The following is an 18,997-nucleotide window of genomic DNA, read 5'->3' on the forward strand; positions in this document are numbered from 1 at the left end:
CAGGGGACCTCCTGTGAGTTTGAGGAGTGGTCAAGTCTTCCTTACTGAGATGACTCATTAAAGGTAAGGCCTGAAGTCTAAAGATTTGAACTCTAACCATTAAACTAACGTTGCAATTATTGATTCTGAATCTCCAGTGCTAAATGAATGTCTTGAGGTCTTACTTGTGTGCCTCGCCATGACTACCCTGCAACAAACTAAGAGTTTATGCATGACAAACCTGAGCATTTATTTATTCTTAAATTAAAAATCCTCTAGGACACCCCCATTTTACAGATCAGAAAACTGAGGCAGAGAGAGGTTAAGTGATTTTCCCAAGGTTGTATAGCTAGTGAGTGGTAGAGCCAACATCTGAACCTCAAGGACAAAGAATACCCTGGCTCCTCCCATATCTGGAGAACCACCTCTGGTCTTTCCTCATTCCTATAATGATTAAGCGAAGATTCCTTTGTTTGCTTGTCCCTATAAAAACCCTAGTTAATATTCTTTTCTGTTATGTATTTATTGCATTAATGAATGTCATAGTGTGAATAAAATCATCTCCTTAATTGTTCAGATGCACTGTTATCTTTCACACCTGTTTTGCACTGGATTCTGTTTCCCATAAAGATAGACTGAAGTTCTGTGAATGTGATCTTGTTTGGAAATGTTATCATTAGTAGGAGATGTTATCAGTTAACAGGAGCTCATACTGGAGTAGGGTGGGTCCTAATCCAATATGACTGGTGTCTTTGTAAATAAGAAGAGACACAGAGACACAGAGAGGGAAGATGAACATGTGATGACAGAGGGAAGACGAACATGTGATGACAGAGGCAGAGTGGAGTTAATGCTGCAACTGCAAGGCAGGAACGCCTGGGTCTTCCAGAATCTGGAAGACAAGAAGGGATTATTTAAAGCCTTCAGAGCCATGCAAAAAAAAAAAAAAAAAAAAATCACCAAACCAAACTCAATGCCATGTAGTCATTTCGGAGTCATAGTGACCATCTAAGACAGAGTACAATTGCTCCAAAGGGTTTCCAAGTCTGAAAATCTTTAGAAAGTGGACTGCCACACCTTTCTCCCCTGGAGCTGCTGGTGGGTTCCTACCCCCAACCTTTTGGTTAGCAGCCCAGAGCATAAATTAAGGGCCTGGTTAACCAGTAAGCAAGGTATGCATGAGATTACAGTAAGCAAAGTATGCAGGGGCTTAATTGTGTTTACTTACCAATCCGCAATGTACAATTTCACATGGGTTTCACCACGTCATGTGGTGAAAAACAGTGAAATTGTGCACTACAGAATAGTAAATAAGCACAAGTAGACCTGTGTTTACCTTGCTTATTGGGTGATCCGTCCCTCTGGTCCTTCCTCATTCCCCTCTGGTCCTTCCTCATTCCCCTCTGGTCCTTCCTCATTCCCCTCTGGTCCTTCCTCATTCCGTAATGATTCAGAGGAGATTCCTTTGTTTACTTGTCCCTATAAAAACTCCTTTTCTTTGAAAACGTTCCTCTGCATATAGCCTGCAGACACCCTGGATTCGGACTCCTACCCTCTAGAATTGTGAGACAGTTAAGTTTCCCTTCTTACAAGCCACCCACTTTGTGGTACTTTTAAGGCAGCCTTAGGAAGCCAACAACAACAAAGGGAAACTATTACAGTACCTTGGTAGAAAAAAATTTGCCGACTCCAGCTCTAGATTCTTAGCCCTAGTTCTGAAACTAGAGCTTTTAGCATTGCTTAGAAAATAGTTAGAAATGCAAATTTTCAGTCCCACCCAAGACCTACTGAATCAGCAATTTTGCCGTGGTGCTGGTCAATCTCTTTTTAACAAGCCCTCCAGGCGATTCTGTTCAAGTTAAAAGTAGAGGACCACTGCTCGAGCCGGTTTATGTGATCAGATATGTGAGTGCGCTGTGTTAACCTTGGCAGACGTGCTGGAAGACCGGGATAGCCAAGGCCGCTGCTAACTTGGGCGGCACTAGGACCCGCGCGGCGTCAGCTTCGCAGCCGCCGTCATCGCCCGGGGCGGGGCCCAGCTGTTCCGGAGCTGGAGCTTCGTTGTTCGACCCGCCCCTAGAGGCGGATCTAAATTGACTAACTCTGGGGCTAAGGAGCCCGGCGGCGCTCTCCTAGATACGGCGTCTTCCTAGCTATTCGCACTCGGACTTCGTGCTCGTCGGTAAGTAGGGACGGGTATTTCGAGGCCCCTCACTCGGCATCTGGAGTTGCCAGCAGGGACGTGGGCGCGGGGATCCCGAGGTGCCCGCGGGGCGGGTCTGGGGGTGTGGCGGCCAAGCGCTTTTGTTCTGCCGGGGGGACGGAGCCCCAGGCCGCGGGCCTTGGCCCGGCTAGCGCGCCCGACCCCCGGGCGGTCGCCCCGAGCCCTGCCCTCCGGCCCCCAGCGCTCGCCGCCTGTCGTCGCCTGGGCGGGGTCCTGGCCCGCTGCCGACGCCGGAGCCCTTGATCCGAAGGGCGGCGCCTCGCTGCCTGTTTTCCTTAAACTGCTTCTTTACCAAGAGGTCGCGGGTGGCGAGAGCGAGTAATCATTTTGTTAAACTATGAGGCAGTTGGTTAGATGGGTGGTTGTGAGAGTTGCTTATGTTTTTTATTCTTCCTTGTCGCCGGAGCGAAAAGAATAAAAAAAAAAAAAACCTTTGTTTTGTGTGTACTATTTATCGAGCGCTCCTCCTCCTCCCGCGCCGTTTGTGCAGACCTCGCTAAACAGAATTGCTCCGCTTGCATCTCCGAGCGGCCCGCGAACGCTTCAGTGCCAGAGATGCTTTCTGTACCTCTGCAGTAGTTAGTTCCTCGAGGTATTTTTAAATGCGTGAATGCTTACCCATTTTAGATGTTCTCAAGGGACGCGAAAATGTCCTTAGGGTCTTGAGTTTAGCAGCAAGCTTTCGGGGGAATTGTAGGAGTACAATTAGTAATACTTTCAGTTCCTGCCTTCAAAATAAAGAGATAAGCAGGTGATGTGTGTGGGCTTCGGGGTGAATTTTAATAGGCAGACCGCATAGCTTGTTTGGGGCTTTTAAGTTTCTGCTAAGTCTGTTAGCTCTAAATCATGTTTAAGTTTTAGTCAGTAAATAACTTGCGGTATGTTAAGGTTTTACTTACTGATTTGTTTCCTGTACAAACTGGTTCTCTTAGTAAATCTGTTACATGTTCAAACTCAAGCTATAAATTTTGGCTAATCTCACAGAAACCCCCGACATTTTTCCAGGACTACTTTTCAGAGCTGCACAAAATTTATGCCACCTGTCCTGGGTAAGGTCAGACCTCTCTCTAGAGACAACGTACCCGCAGACGCAGACTTTGGAATGCACTAGTTGGGACCTAAGAGCCTGGTTTATATCAGTTTCCCAGTTAAACGTCCTTCTGACCCAGTGAACGGAAGCCAGCCAATCATAAAGCAACCCAAACCGGACGGTAACCAATGAGTTATCTTTCTACACTTTTATAATGCCTCCCCCCAAATTAAAGACCTTTCCCTTAACCAATCACTTAGAACTTTGTTAGTTTCCTCATTGTCTTTAAAACCTTTCCTCAGTTTCCAAAAAATGAGCTTCCTGCGTGTTAGGCACTATGCTAGCAGATTAATCGCTCAAACTTTGTTCAAAGATAAATAAAATTGCTAGTATAAGTGTTTTTATTTTGCAAAGATAGGACAGTAGTGGACCTAGAGGAGCACCCAAGAATTCCAGCTTAAAAAGTGAGTGATATTTTGGGGTCAGACCTAATTCCTACTTTTGATACTCAGCACAATTAAGAATTCACTAAACTTGCTGTGTTTTAGGTATGTTAAAGATTTTTAGAGGCAAGAGTTAAAATGGCTTCCCTGGGTCAACAGCCAAACAAATTAGTCATAAGGCCACTTTTAAGAAACAACAGCTTCACACAGAATCCAACATATAGGCAAGTTTTCCTTATTATCAACATGAGTTAATCCTTATCAGCATGAGTTAGCAGCATTTATCCTGTGGAGATAAGCCAGTTTAGCATTCAGTGACCAGCTTTCTCAAAACAAAAGGGAAAATAAATGTGACTAACCAATCAAATCTAAAGGTAAGATACTTAACCTAAGCTTTAAAAGGGCTTTGTAACTATTAACCCAGCCTGCTCACCATTTTCAGTTTGGGGTGCTCCCTATACAGTTTCTCACTCAATAAAACCAAACCTATTTCTGCCGAGTTCATTCTGACTCATAGCAACCCTATGGGACAGTTGAACTGTCCCATAGGGTTATAGGGTTTCAGAGGAGCCGCTGGTGGATATGAACGGCCAACCTTTTGGTTACCAAGCCAAGTTCTTAACTACTACGCTGATAGGGCCAATCTCAGTCAATAAACCGTGCTAACTCTAATTGACTTGATCAGATTTTTCAATAGGTGCAACCTTAAGTAACCCAGTTAGTTATCTAATTGCAATGTCATATCATGTAACAGATTAGCATGTGCCTCTTATTAATTATAAAATATTTCTTGTTTGTTCTTAGGACCAAAGAAGTGTGTATGTGAAGAGGGAATTGACATGTCTGGAGTGAAACAGGAATATACAATAATTGAATGGTAAAATTGTATTTAAAGGTAAGCATGTTAACCTCTGAGAAGTCTACACTGATTTAACTAAGTAATCATTCACATACTACTGAGATATAGCCCCCTAAAATTTAAATCTGTGGGGCACTTAACTGAAGAATGACTGCTTCTGGGTCTGAACTCAAACTCCATTTTGAAAAAGGCTGCTCTACTCTAAGAAGTTAACGTTTAAACAGATTTAATCTGGTATCTAAGGAAATGTTTTCTTTTGTAAGCAAGCCATGCAAGCTGCTCCCAGGAACTACATTGTACAAGAAAGCTACATCAGCAGAAAAGAATGTCCTGTGATCGATTTGTAACCACTCTGTAAACCCCCTATAGTCAACAAGTGGTAACGAAACAAAGACTTTTTAAATCAATCATGTAAACCCACATATGTTACATTCACCAATCACTGTAAACCACCTCCCCACATTTGTTAACCCACATTTGACTTTTACAAATCACTGGTAAGCCAATCATTATATTATGTTGTTAGTTTCTGGTTTAATAATATAAACATTGCCTGGATGCCTGTGACTTCTCGGAGCACATAGTTCCACTTTGTGGACTCTGCGTATCCCCAGTTTAAACTGTCTTGCTCTCAATAAAACTCTGCTTTGATTGAACAGAGTACGTAGTGTTACTCTTTGACACTACTTTGGAATAATTTATCTGCTGAGGAGTGAAGTTACTAACTCAAAATATTAACTCGGTGTTGGTTAAAAATTGAAGCAACTATGGGACATGATTTGATGACAAGGCACAAGAGGTGATAATATTGTTGACATCTTGCTAGGTGCTGGCGAGTCCATTCCAACTCATAGCTACCCCATATGACAGAACTGCTTCATGGGGTTTTCTTGACTATAATCTTCACAGAAGCAGATCACTAGTTCTTTCTCCTGTGGAGCTGCTGGGTGTGTTTGAACTACCAGCTTTTTGGTTGCAGCCGAGTGCTTAATTTTTGACACCAGAGCCCCTTTATTGTTGATGTACTGTCAATTCAGTTGTCCATCTTAGGAGGATAAGGAAGAAGAGATTGTTTATGGTGAGATGATTAAAGTGGAAGTTACCCAAGCAGAGGTCTATTTAAGATTATTTACTATTAAAAAAACAAAAAACCCAGAAACAACAAAGAAACCTATCCCAAACAAGTTGATTCCAACTCATGGTGACCCCATGCGCTACAGAGTGGAATTATAGGTTTTCCTTGGCTGTAATGTTTACTGAAATCAGATTCTGTATACCCTGTTAGTTTCATTGCTTTCTCTATTATTATTCTGGCATCTAGGGTGGGGGAATGCAGCACAGAGCACCACTCTGGGAGAACCTTCTGCTCCATGAGATACCAAGCTATACAGCCGAAGTGTTCTGATGATGAATATCTCCTAGGCTTCCATCCTGTCTTAATTACATATTATTGCTGTAACACACATACCACAAGAGGGTGGCTTTAAGGAACAGAAATTTATTTTCTCACAGTTCTGTAAACTAAAAGTTCAAATTGGGGTCGATTCCTTGCTTGTTGGTAGCCCTGGGGGGGCCTTTGGGAGTCCCTAGTGTTCCTTGGCTTGCAGACACATGGCATCTGTCTTTCCCTATGTCTCTGTCTCCATGTCTATTCTGATCTCTATAACTCAGAAGTGATTAGGTTTAGAATCCACCCTAACTATGAACTCAACTGATTGATTATATTATATTGTACCGCAGAAGATGATTACATTGCATTGGCTTTAGATATAAAGTTATTATACTACATTCAATTACATTATGTAAGGAAATCCCCCCTACCCAAGGCCAGTTGATTTAATCTCATATAACTACTCCATGACAACTAGACTAGTGTTGGCCAAACTAGTCTATTTTTAATATTTAAGATCATAGCCCTTGCAGTCAAGCCACTGAGGTTCAGATCTTGGCTGTACCACTCATTCCACACAATGATGGAAAAATTACTTAACCTCATCCACCTCATCTGTAAAATGGAGATAATAGTAATACCTTTTAATATATATAACTTAGAACAACTTTCAATAGTTTTAACATTATGTCGAGTGCTCAGTAAATTCTAGATAATATGTTTGTTAGAGGAAATATATTTTAGTCTAAAACAATTAACACTATGTCTTATTGGAAATTGTGTTTGCTCATTTAAGCTCTAAATCAACTCATAAGCTTTGTGTTGATCAAACCCATCACTGTATTTTCTATTGTACGTTCTTTTTAGCCAGGGAGTACCAAACACTACTTTGGTTTTTACCTGCAAGCTTTTTTTAAATCAAGAACGCTACCAATAAATTCACTTTAGCCAGGGCAGAGTTGCCTTTAAGTTTTATTCTTCCACACTACTTCTGTGGCTGTACTCACCTGATGGCACTCTTATTTGTTTCCTTGATTTCCCTTTTAGATTATCAGTGTCTCCTATACAATAGGATCTCAGATGCCTCAGAAATTGATGGAAAATGTTTTTGTTTTAAATAATTGTTTAAAAATGTATTTATAAAAGTAAATTTAAAGAATGCTTACTTTGTCTAATTATGTTAAATAGACCTCCCCCCCACAAAAAAAAAATGGAGGCACACTCCTATGTTAAACAGACAATGGAAAGCATTTAATTTGAGATGAAGAGAGAACAGGTTGTGAAATCAATTTTTCAACTCTGGTTATACAAATGCAAGTTAAAATTTACTTTGTAAGAAGGCTTGTAAAGAAAGAAGTAATCATGTGGGCCTTGAAGAATTCTGAATGCTTTGTTGGGATTCTCCTTATCAGAATAAGGAAGAGGTAGCTATGCAGTGCTTACATTCTTGTGACCCTAAGTGTACTTATAAATTAAGGGTAGCAGAGTTGGAGGTCTCACGTGAGATTAAACCCAAAAAACCCAAACCCGTTGCCATCTAGTCGATTCCAACTCAGAGCGACCCTACAGGACAGAGTAGAACTGTCCCCATAGGGTTTCCAAGGAGTGGCTGGTGGATTTGAACTGCCTGCCTTTTGGTTAGCAGCTAAGCTCTTAACCACTGCACCACCAGGGTCCCCAAGTGAAATTAGAACTATACATTTTTCCACTCGGAGTTACAATGGTTGAAAAGATTTAATTACAAGAGCTGAGATTCTCTTGAGATGTAACAAATTTGAGGCTTCTAACAAAAGACCACAAAGTATGGGTGGCTTTAAAGAACAGAAATTTATTTCTCACAGTTCTACAGGCTAGAAGTCAGGAGGGCTATGCACTCTTCTTTGTCTGTTCTAGGGGGTCATCTTTCCTTATTCTTTACAGTTTCTGGTATCCTGGGCATTCCTTGGCCTGTAGACCAGATCCCCACATGTTGTCTTACCCCATTTGGCACTGTGTCTTTTCTCCCTTTATAAGACACCGCTCAGAAGGGTTTAGTACCCACCCAACTGTATTAACTGATAACAGCTACAAAGATGAACCTTGTATCCCCAAACAAAGTCACGTTCACAGGTAGGGGGAAAAAAAAACAAAAAACCTGTTGCCTTCGAGTTGTTTCTGACTCATAGTAACCCTATAGGACAGAGTAGAACTGCCTCATGTGGTTTACAAAGAGCACCTGGTAGATTCGAACTGCCAACCTTTTGGTTAGCAGCTGACCTTTTGGTTAGCAGCTGTAGCTCTTAACTATTACACCACTAGGGTTTCCATTCACAGGTACAGGGGATAGGATTTCGATGTACCTTTTTGGAGGACACAGTTCAGTCCATAATGGAACCTCATTGTGTTTTTGATTTGTATTTCCCTAATGGTTAATGATGTTGAACATTTTTCATGTGCTTATTGGCCAATTGTATATGTCCTTTGGCAAAGTGTCTATTCAAATTCTTTGCCAGTTTTTAAATTGGGTTGTTTTTGTACTGAGTTGTAAATTCTTTATATATTCTGGATACTAGTCCCTTATCTGGAATACCATTTGCAAATATATGTCTTATCCTGTGGATTTTCTTTTCACTTTCTGGATAGTATCTTTTGCAGCACCAAAGTTTTTAATTTTCAGTAAGTCCCAAGTTATTTTTTCTTTTGTCACTGTGCTTTTGATGTCATCTAAGAAACCTAATCTAGGGCCATGAATATTTACATCTGTATTTCTTCTAAGAGGTTTATAGTTTTAGCTCTTACATTTAGGTCATTATCAATTTTAAATTTTCCTATGTGTTGTGAGGAAAGGGTCCAACTTCATTTTTATCCAGTTGTCCCAGCACCATTTGTTGAAAGGACTGTTCTTTCTCCGGTTTGGTAGTATTGGTCACCTTGTCAAAAATCAATTAAGCATAAATATAGTGGAATCTTGTAGACTTGGATTTATATTCCATTGATCTCTGTGGTTGTGGTTGCACCACACAGTCTTAGTTTCTGTAGCTTTGAAGTAAATTTTGAAATAGGAAACTTTGAGTCCCTCAACTTTGGTTCCTTGCAGTTCTGTATGAATTTTAGGATCAGCCTTTACTGTTCCACAGACAAGGCCTTTAGAATTGAATATGTAGATCACCTTGGGGAGTATTTCCATCTCAACAATGTTAAGTCTTCCAATCCTAGAATGTGGGATGTCTTTCCATTTATTTAGGTCTTTTATGGAGCAGTTCTGTGCATTCTAACACATGAAGTTGCCATGAATTGGAAATGACTCAATGGCAATGTTTTTTGTTTTGGTTTTGTGAATAACTGGTTTTAAATATTCTTTAAATGTTTGATAAAATTCATCAGTAAAGCCATCTGGGCTTGGGATTTTCTTTGTGGGTAGTTTTTTGAATACTCACTCAGTCTCTTTGCGTTATAGGTCTGTTTAGAGTTTTTATTCTTAAGTTAGTTTGGGTCCTTGTGTCTTTCTAGGAATTTGTCCATTTCATCTAATTTTTTGGCATATAGTCGCTAATAGTATTTCCGTATAATCCTTTTTTATGTCTGTAAGGTCGGTAATGCCCTTCTTTTGATCCTAATTATAGTACTTTGTCTTCTCTTTTTTTCCTGATCAGTTTAGCTAAAGGTTTATTAATTTCATTGTCCTTTTCAAAGAACCCACTTGTGGTTTTGTTGTTCTTCTCTATTTTATGAATTTTCTCTCAAATCATTATTTCCTTCTTTCTGCTTGCTTTGGGTTTAGTTTGGTCTTCATTTTCCAGTGTTTTGCGGTGCAAGTTTTTTTTATTTGAGATCTTTTTTGATATAGGCTTTACAGCTATTAATTTCTGTCTGAGCACAGCTTTCACTGCATCATGTAAGTTTGGTATGTTGTGTCTTCATTTTCATTCATCTCCAAGTGCTTACTAATTTTCCTCATGATTTCTTTTTTGACCCATTGATTGTTTAGGAGTGTGTTGTTTAATTTTCATGTATTAGTGACATTTCAGATTGCTTTGTTACTGTTTTCTAGTTTCATTCCATTGTTATCAGAGAACATACTTTGTATAATTTCAATCCTAAATTTATTGAAACTTGTTTAACTGTCTAACAAACTATAGTTTATTTTCTCCTAGGCAGTGTTCCATGTGCACTTGAGAAGAATGTGTACTCTGCCGTTGTTGGGTAGAGTGTTCTATAGAAGTCTTCTATATATATCTATTAGGTGTAGTTGGATTGTAGTATATCTCAAACCTGTTTCCTGTTGATCTTCTGCCTAGTCATGGTCTCCTAATTAAGGAAAAACAAAATGTCTTGTATGTTTTTCCTAGACCATAGCTGTTTTTGTAGTTAGCTGCCATCGAGTTGGCCCCTGAATCATGATGATCCCATGCACAATGGGATCATTTTGTTGTGGTTTGTAGAGTTTTCATTGGCAGATTTTTTTGGAAGTAGATTGCCAGGCATTTCTTCCTAGTCTGTCTTAGTCTGGAAGCTTTACTGAAACCTGTTTAGCATCACAGCAGCCTGCAAGCCTCCACTGCCAGACAGGTGGTGGTTGCACTTCAGGTGCATTGGCTGGTGATTGAACCTGGGTTTCCCTCATGGAAGGTGAGAATTTTACAGCTGGACTACCACTGCCTCCAGACCATAGCTACCACTCTGAATTTAACAGATTGCTAGACCTGTCATCCTTTACCTGACCCTGCTGACTTGACGTTCCCTTGGATCATTAATTCTCACCCTCAGTCTTGTAAAAATTTGATCTTAACCCCATGTCAACAAGACGTAAGATGCCTCTGCTGAGGTTTTTGCAACCCTTTTAACAGAACCTGGACCAACCAGAGTAGACACTGAGAAGTGGGCTATGACTTGTGTAATCAACCAGGAACTAACAGAATTTATCCAATTTCTCTTCTGAGGATTTCAGCCTGCTCTATAGGAATGTTCAGTTCCACTCAAGGAGTTTGTCCATCTGAAAACCCGTTGCCGTCGAGTCAATTCCTACTCCTAGTGACCCTGTAGGAAAGGGTAGAACTGCCACATAGGGTTTCCAAGGAGCAGCTGGTGGATTCCAACTGCCAACATTTTGGTTAGTAGCCGAGCTCTTAACCACTGAGCCACCGGGGTTCCTTGTCCACCTGAAGGGGCACAAAATTGGCTAATAAGTAGTAAATGATACCTGTACTCCTACAGTTTGCAGCCAAACAGAATAATTGCTTCTTACGTGGCATTTACTTGTCTCTGCTACACGCTGGTCAACTAATCTGTAATGTGTCAGAGATTTCCAGATATATAAGACCGCCATCCCTCTAGTGGGTCATCTTTCCTTGAGGTGCATATCCACAGAGAGCTCCAGGGAAGAGTTAACTAGGGAGAACTCTAAGGAAGGATAGCTGACTCCCTCTTCAGGTGTACTCTGTTCTGTAATTCCCTTATTAGGGATAATACAGCCAGTAAAGGCAGCTTGAATTCTGTTTCTGGCCTCTGCTCTAGAAGCAAAACAAGCTAGTGTAAACTTTCTTGCATGAATGGTGATAATTAGTCATGTTGCTTTGAACTTACGCTGGCTCATCAACATGGGATATGTGCCATTGTCGGTAACCTCATGCCGCACCTAGATTAATCAGGAAATGGTTGAGCACTTTATTTCCCACCTCAGAGAGAAAGCTGTTTGGCTCCCACCAGTGAACCTTGATGGTATCTGTGACTTGTTTTGCTTGCTTAATTCTGGATGGGGAACCTGGTTGTGGCCAAAGAGGCGTGACCATCCAGCTGCTATGTTATAGACATAGTCACTCTTACCCAGTATTGCCTAAAACAAAAAGAAAGGATTTGATCCAAGCACTTACTAGTACATTTAATTAGTTATCTGGTCATATGGCCTATTCATCTGAAAAGAATTCAAAGCTGGATCCATGAAAGGTTGGAGGATAGAGTTGTGTACAGGAAGAGCTTTACCACAGCTTCATGCCCTGAAGACTTTGCACGTGTCCACAGGCCACCCAGTTAGGGCTTAATCTCAGTCTGACCTCCCCTGCCTTTGCAGGACACACTGCAGGTCCTCCTGGAACAAAGGGAAATAAGCAGCCTTGTGAGAAATAGCCATTGTTGAGCATAGGACTTTACCACCTCCTCTCCTCCTTGGGGGGTAGCTTCAGGTTCTAAAATGGCCACAGTTCAGATTTGGCTTTTCCACAGCCTGTGTTGCTCGCTCACCATCTGGCTCCTCTGGCCATCTGGCTCCTCTGGCCATCTGGCTCCTCTGTTTCAGTGTTATCCTGTGGGACTACAGACATTGATTTCACTTTTGCTGTTTAAGTAGTAAACTGTTTGAATCCATTTGGTACCATCGTCACCAAAAAACCAAAGTCACTGCCAGTCGAGTCAATTCTGACTCATAGTGACCCTATGGGACAGAGTAGAACTGCCCCAATTCACAACTTCTCACAGTTTTGGATGTTTAGTGAGTTGCGTTTTTCCCAGTTTTCTTGCTGCCTTAGTGACCTTATTTATGGAAGTGTGGCAAGCCAGTCTAACAACTATAACATTGGTAGTTATATGACACCGTTGGCCACAGTGCTATTGCTTAGGCAGGACTGCTTGGCTTCTTGTCGTTGACTTCATTAATGTTGTTGTGACAGTGAAAAGTGAGATATGGATTTAAAGAACTCAGCATAGTGCTTGACACAGTAAATTCTCAAGAAATATTAGCTTTTATTATTTGTAGTAGTATTAGAGTTGCCTCTGAAATACTGTAAAATTTAGAACAGATTCTTGAAAGCCTATTTCAAGGACTGATAACCTAATTTCTTCTATAACTAAGGATGAAAAAAAGCCAGAGCCAGTATAGGTTGATTAATTCATGATATTTTTGGAATTCCAGAAGAGTGGCTTTACACCTAATTGTTGGTGTTTGTGATTTTGTTGACTTTATAGAAACATCTATAGCTTTTTTTAAAGAAAAATTCTTCCACAGATGCCGATATTGCAAATCAGTGAAATACTGGCTTTCCTCATTTTAGCTACATCATTGTCAACTATTCAAATAAATTCTGCTCTTGTTGAGTAGTTGTTAGTTGCCATCAATGGATTCCAACTCATGGCGGCCCCATGTGTGCAGAATAGAACTGCTCCTTAAAGTTTGCAAGCCTGTGACCTTTCGGAAGCAGATTGCCAGGCTTGTCTTTGGAGGTGCCTCTTTGTGGGTTTGAATTGCCAGCCTTCCAGCTAGTAGTCAAGTGCTTAACTGTTTGCGCCACCCAGGGAGGGATTCCATACTATCCAAATATATTCTGCATTGTGGAACCTATTAGAGTGGGACTTATAAAGCAATAAGGGAAAGTTTCCATTTAAAACACCAGAACTAATTTATGTTTTTTTTCAAGTATGATAATAGTATTAATACCTAATTTTTTTTTTTTTAAGAAGTCTTAAATTTCGAGATACTTAACTGAAATTACAGATGAAAAGTGATGTCTGCGGTCGGCATAGATGAAAAGTAGTTAGGACTTTCCCCTAGTTCAAAAGTTTAGAAAGAAGCTTCTTTTTTAACTAGGTGTTCAGAAATTTTGGGTATTGTTTATTTTATTCATTCAACAAATATTTATTGAAGACTGCTAGACATCGTCTAGAGATACATCTTTTGGTTGCCCTGGGACAGGTGTTTTTCTATGCCTGTTGTTTCTCAGCTGTTTTTAGTGCTATCATTCACTCTTGATAATGCGCACCCTATATATAAAACACTTTTTGCTATGGTAATTTGTATGTTCATATTCTGTTTCTTGCCATTTATCTGACCTGTAGCAGGGGCTGAGAGGGTCCTGAACAATACGAGATGAATTGCCTGCAAAGAACTCTGGGGAGAAATTAGAGCACCTTACTGAGCACTGACCTGACTTCATGGTAATGTCAGTTGAAACCTATTAACTAGTACAAAAACAACCCCATTAATCATTGTTTATAGACGCCCCTGCATGGAGGCACATTGTTCTCCCTATACTATATGGTATTTAAACACCCAGTCCTCACTGTTATGCAGACACCTTAGCCTGCATGACTCTTGGAGCTTCCTTGTCCAACGTGAGATTTCTGGCACTGATCCTGGCATTTACTGCCTCTTTTTGGAATCTGACCTGTGCCCCTTGAAGCCACACCTGCCGCTTGTCTGGTGGGGAGCAATAGGGGCTGGCCATGGCCTACCACAATATAATAGGTCCATTTTTGTAAAATTCTTTCTATTTATGTGTGTGTGTAAGATACTGATTTTTCCTTGAAGGTGTAATTTTTAGGGTTTTTTTTTTTGTTTGTAATTTTCTGTAATATTATAAGGCTGCCTTATAAATAAAGGAATCTATTGGGTAGACAGTTTTTCAGTTAAGCTACACTTTTTGCATAGCTTCCATGTAGAACATTTTAAAATGAAAAATTGTTTTTCACAAATTCTTTCTTAACCTTAGTGAGATTTTTATGAATTTTTATGGGACAGTCCACATCCATAGTTATATTTATACTTTCTTGCAGCCATTTGGTTTTCATTTCTTTTTCCCGTTTTACAAATGAATCTTAATTTTATAATTCACAACTTGGGGTTTTTCGTGACTCACCTTCTCTCCAGTTTTCTTACAGGAAGTAATACCAGTAATAATACCGTATAAGATTTCAATCCAAAACCAGTTAAACCTGAAGATAGACTTTGTCTGTCTGGAAGATATAAGATATTTTTACGTAAAAGTTTTAAAAGACATTAGAACTTAGCCTCAGATTTGGCTCTCTTCCCGTCACTCCTTTAGCAGAAACAATTGATCCCCAGAGTGCCCAAGGAAAAAGAATGTTCAGTAATATTTTCAATGTGACAAAGAGGAAACCTCTATGGATTCACTCTGTGCAGTATGAGTACATGAATTATAAGTCGTAACTTCCCCAGTTTTGGCCATAGCACTTCAACATCAAACACAAGGACCGCGTTCCTCCCATTGAAGGCTACCGCATCTTACTAGCTGCAATAAATTAGTCACCTATTTGTGTATCTGTAAAACCTACAACCAGATGGATACAGTTAATAGAGCCAAACTGCTAACTATGTTTAGGATGAAAGTTTAGAGTTTGCTAATTTACCTATAGCCTGTCATGGCAAGGATGTTCCTAAGGGAATTCCCCACAACAGTGTATAAGAATCCAGTTCTCTGATGACTTGATGGCACCTGCTTCCCTTACAAGACTACTTACTGACCCTTCAGTTGTCCACTTCTTGACAAGAGTCCTGGGACTGTTAGATTCAATCCACAGAAACTGCCAAGGTAGCTGTGGGGGTTGGGGGAGAGGCATTATACCTACAAGGCAACATATGGACCATTAGTCACACACCTATAGATTAAAGTAGTCTGGCTTTTCTTACCTTTGCTGGAAAGGAATGTGGGTGTGTATAATGCGGAAGTCTTCTATTTCTTTATTGATCTTCTGCCTATTTGTTCTGTCCATTATTGAAAGGTGGGGTATTGAAGTGTCTGACCATTATTGTCCCTTTGTTTCTGTCAGTTTTTGCTTTGTGTATTTTGGGGCTTTGTTAGTTACATCTGTTTATAGTTGTTATATTTTCCTGATTGATCCTTTTATCATTGTAAAATGCCCTCCTTTAGCTCTAGTAGCATTTTCTATTTTATAGTCTATTTTCTCGTTGGTGTAGCCAGTCGAGTTTTCTTGTGGCAGCTGTTTGCACAATATATCTTATTTCCATCCTTTCACTTACAGTTTATTTGTATCTTTGAATTTAAAGTGTGTTCTTAGATGCAGCATATAGTTGGATCTTGGGTTTGTTTTTGGTCAGACATTCTCTGCTGTTTGATTGAACTGTTTAATCTGTTCACATTTAATGCTATTATTGATACAGTTGCATTTATGCCTGCCATTTTAATTCTTGTTTTCTGTTTCTCATGTCTTTTCTTTCTCTGTTCCTTCTTACTGCTTTCTCTTGCATTAAGAATATTTTCTAGTGTAGGATTTAAATTTTTTAAATGAGTTTTCAGTGGTTTTTTTAGTAATTTCATGGAAGCACCAATTTTTTAACTAAGTTTTTGTGATTATAATTTAAGTAGGAGACCTTTCCAGAATTATATTTAGGGTTTATGTAAGGTATCTTTAAATGTTTAGAAGGATATTACGTATTAGTTTTAAGACTGATACATTGATCATTAAGCAGATTATAATTAGTAGTATTATTCTCCATGCAGAAAACCTCTCTGCATATATCCTGTAGAGTTGAAATACTGTCATCTTTCTACTGGCTTAAAACTAGGTCTCTACAGATCAAAGTGGATAGACCTCAAAATGCTAAAACTGAATGGAAAGAGGAAGTTACAGAATTATTTTCATCAAATAGATACTGAGTACTTTGTGTCAGGCAGGTAGTGGGAATACACTGGTGAGCAAGACAAAGTCCAAACCCTCATGGAGCAGACATTCTAGTATAGGTATAATATGTCATTCATTGTAAATAAAAAAATACAAATGATACTATTTGGTTCTGGGTATCTATATCCAGATGGGTGTGTAGAGGCGTATATATCTGTATATATACGCCTCTACACACACAGTGCTTTAAAATATATTGGAAGGATACACATTGAATTTATTTATAATAGTGTCTGGAATTGAGAAATGAGATTGAAGGTTTTTTCGATGTAATAAAAAAAATCACAGTGTAGTAATTGTTCATTCTGGGTGGTAGGTACATTACTGTCCTGTTATATTTTATGTACCTTGCTGTGGGGTTTAGAATTTAACCTTACCCAAAGAATATGGTCTTTGTCCTAAGAGATAATCTTTAAGTCTTAGAATTTTCCTAATAACTTAAATGTTTTTGATAAGGACTTTAGTCCATACCTGAGCAACAGGTTATGCGGGTGAGGTGACTCTTGGGTGAGGTTGGCCAGGCCGGAGGGACCAACCATGTGATGCCACCTCATAATGACCACCTCCTGATGGCATAGCAAAAATCCTCAGTAAAAGCTCTAAACAGTGAATCTCCATGGGCTTCCTGGTTGGTGGTGAAAGACATCGATGTATATGGGAGGGTAGCACGTCCCTTTATGGGGCATGGAAGCTCCGCGTAGGAAACTCCCCCAGACTTTGCCCTATGTGTCTCTTCTTTTCTATCCTTTTTGCTGTAATGAAGCTATAATTATACATGAGTCCTGTGAGTTCCAGCAAATGATCAAACCCAAGTGAGTAGTGGGAGCCAGTAGGTCAGAAGTAAGGGGGTTCTTGACCCCTGAACTTATGGCTAGTATCCTGAAGGGGGTAGACGAAACTCCCAGATTTGTAGCCAGCAGGTCAGAGTGACAATCATGGGGACTCACAAGCTTGCAGCTGGCATCTGAAGTCTTGGGCAGACATGGCAGTCTGAAGGATTGTGCCCTTTACTTGTGAGTTCTAGCTCCAGGTGGTTCGGGTCAGAGGAAGAAGCGCTGCGTGTGTAATGGCAGAACAGAGGGGGCAACGAAGTGAAAAAGTGAAATTTGATATTTTCCACACAGTTGGTGTCAGCTAAGTGGGGAATGTGATATATCCTCATAGTTTATTTTTTTTCTTAAATGTCTCTGTTTTAATAAACAAAAGTGACCAGAATAAAGGGCAATTGAAGCAGCAAATACAGATTCCCTATTAAGAGATTTCTTTGAAGGGGCATTGAAGAGTCGGACTGTGACTGGTTTGGGGGTGGAGAGGTGAAAAATGTGGGGCCCAGGGAGATTATGTGTTGTGTTTTATTCTGTGAATATTGGACACCTCCCTTGTAGGATTTTTATCTTAGAAATTATTACAGATACTCAGGTTTGACATGGATAAACAAGTACGACCTCAAGACATTCTTTTTTAGAGGTGGAGAATCATAATTAACAATTATAATGTTAAGAGTTCAAATTTTTAGACATAGGCATTTACCTTTAACCAGTGGTCTCAGGAGGAAGGCTTGAGCATGGCTCGAAGAAGGTGGAGGTCCCTCGTAGCTAGGGTCCGACGTTGATGGCAGTGGACAAAGTCTCAGTCCATAGTCTCAGTCTTAAGAGGGAGTCAGACTCTACTGGGAGGTTCTGTCTCTGCCCCTCTCTAGTTGAATGAGCAGAAATTCAGGATTTTTATGTGACTACTTTACCTTGGCCTCACACAGGAAGAGCCAGTGTGACCTCAAAGACTAGCATGTTACATCTTCTCTCCAGGGTTAAAGATTAGCCTCATAACACATTCTTTCTTCAAGGTTACAGATTAAGGAGGTTGTGTGGAATTGTGTTTCAAGATTAGTTTACAAAGATTAACTATGTTATGCTTTTATCACAGCATGCCCACGTCAAAGTCAATTTAAAGGTTGTTTACTCATGGATGAATCTGGAAGACATTATGCTGAGTGAAATTAGTCGCAAAAGGACAAATATTTATGAGACCACTGTTACAAAAACTCAAGAAAAGGTTTAAACACAGTAGAAAACATTCTTTGATGGTTACAAGGGTGGGGAGAGAGGGAGAGGGGTGGTATTCACTAACTAGATGGTAGACAAGAATTATCTTAGGTAAAGGGAAGGACAACACACTACAGAGGAAGTCAGCACAACTGGACTAAACCAAAAGCTAAGAAGTTTCTTGAATACAACCAAACACTTCAAGGGACAGAATAACAGGGGCAGGGATCTAGGGACCATGGTTTCAGGGGACATCTAGGTCAATTGGCATAACAAAGTTTATTAAGAAAATATTCTGCATCCCATTTTGGTGAGTGGCATCTGGGGTCTTAAAAGTTAGCAAGCGGCCATATAAGATGCATCAATTGGTCCTAACCTACCTGGAGCAAAGGAGAACAAAGAACACCAAAGAAACAAGGAAAATATTAGCCCAGGAGACAGAAAGGGCCACATAAACCAGAGACTCCATCAGCCTGAGACCAGAAGAACTAGATGGTGCCCAGCTTCCACAATGACCACCCTAACAGGGAACACAACAGAGAGTCCCTGATGGAGCAGGAGAAAAGTGGGGTGCAGAACTCAAATTCTAGTAAAAAGACCAGAATTAGTGGTCTGACTGAGAC

General features: G+C 40.2%; 1 protein-coding gene across 5 annotated transcripts in view; it reads left to right on the forward strand.

Moving 5' to 3' along the window:
• The first annotated feature begins 1,478 nt into the window (after positions 1–1,478).
• Positions 1,479–18,997, forward strand: part of RESF1 (retroelement silencing factor 1) — a 49,343-nt gene continuing 31,824 nt past the window's right edge. For 2 of the 5 annotated variants that reach the window (XM_023738095.1, XM_023738094.1), the window contains exons 1-2: positions 1,479–2,161; positions 4,481–4,571. The gene's annotated coding sequence lies outside the window, so the exon portion shown is untranslated. Of the gene's footprint in view, positions 2,162–2,615; positions 3,415–4,480; positions 4,572–18,997 lie in introns of those variants that run through there. The other 3 variants (XM_023738093.1, XM_004383630.2, XM_023738092.1) reach the window with 3 other exon arrangements.

This window comes from Trichechus manatus, unplaced genomic scaffold, assembly GCF_000243295.1.
Source record: "Trichechus manatus latirostris isolate Lorelei unplaced genomic scaffold, TriManLat1.0 scaffold00112, whole genome shotgun sequence".
Lineage (NCBI taxonomy): Eukaryota > Metazoa > Chordata > Mammalia > Sirenia > Trichechidae > Trichechus > Trichechus manatus.